Source organism: Sinocyclocheilus rhinocerous, unplaced genomic scaffold (genome assembly GCF_001515625.1).
Source record: "Sinocyclocheilus rhinocerous isolate Xijiao unplaced genomic scaffold, SAMN03320098_v1.1 scaffold1342, whole genome shotgun sequence".
Lineage (NCBI taxonomy): Eukaryota > Metazoa > Chordata > Actinopteri > Cypriniformes > Cyprinidae > Sinocyclocheilus > Sinocyclocheilus rhinocerous.
In genome coordinates, this window is record NW_015640094.1 from 394503 (window position 1) to 395691 (window position 1189).

A 1189-nucleotide genomic window follows, 5' to 3' on the forward strand; every position below is an offset into this window, starting at 1 on the left:
AAAAAAAAAATTTAAAAAAAAAAATTTAAAAAAAAAAAAAAAAAAAAAAAAAAAGATTATAGATGATTGAGATATCTAAACCAGGATTATTATAGCTAACTGAAACTAATATGAATAAAACCATAACGATAAAAAAAAAAAACATTCTTGTTATTTGAAATAAAATAAGTGTTAAATTAAATAAAATAAAATATACAAGACTTATTTTATTTCAGCTAGGTTCAGAGGCATCATTTCTCATTTTTATTTCGTTTAACTTGATGTACTAAAATAACTCAAACTAAAGCTGGAATAAAAAAAAAACTATATATACAGTACATACTAAAAAAACAAAAACTAATAAAAATTACAAAAACGTGAAAAATTACTGACTTTAACAAAAAAAAAATTTTAAACTTCAACAAATCATGTAAACCATTAATAAAATCTATAATCTCATTGATACTAAAAGAACGCTGATCTAAACAAATCTAGCAAAACATAAAAATGTAATATACACTACCATTCAAAAGTTTGGGGTTGGTAAGTTTTATTTGTTTATTTTTGAGAAAAAAAAATCACCAGAGCTGTATTTATTTAATCACAAATACAGTAATACAGTAAAAACAGTATGTTGTGAAATAGTATTACAACATAAAATAACTTTTTCTATTTAAATATTTTAAAATGTATTCACATGATCCTTCAGAAATCATTCTAATATGCTGATTTGAAACTCGTGAAGCCTAATCATTATATTTATAAATGTTGAAAACAGTTGTGTTAATATTTTTTGTGGAAACCACGATACATTTTTTTTTTCAGGATTCTTTGACAAATAGAAAATGCAAAAGAACAGCATTTATTTGAAATAGAAATCATTTGTAACATTATAAATGTCTTTCCATCACTTGTGATCAATTAATTGCATCCTTGAGTCATCTTTTATTTATTTATTTTTTTAAATGTCAAATCTTTCTGAACCCAAACTTTTGAACAGTAGTGTATGCGAACATGGAGCATATAAGAGTGTGTAATCATAAATGTAATCTTTCTGTCAGACGTATGAGCAGAGGAAGATTGTGGAGTTCACCTGTCACACGGCTTTCTTCGTCAGTATCGTGGTGGTGCAGTGGGCCGACGTCATCATCTGCAAGACTCGCCGCAACTCTGTGTTCCAGCAGGGCATGAAGTTAGTATCTCTCTCCCT

General features: G+C 26.6%; 1 pseudogene; it reads left to right on the forward strand.

The window, feature by feature from the left end:
* Positions 1-1189, forward strand: part of LOC107752536 (sodium/potassium-transporting ATPase subunit alpha-3-like) — a 37681-nt pseudogene that overhangs the window by 34036 nt on the left and 2456 nt on the right.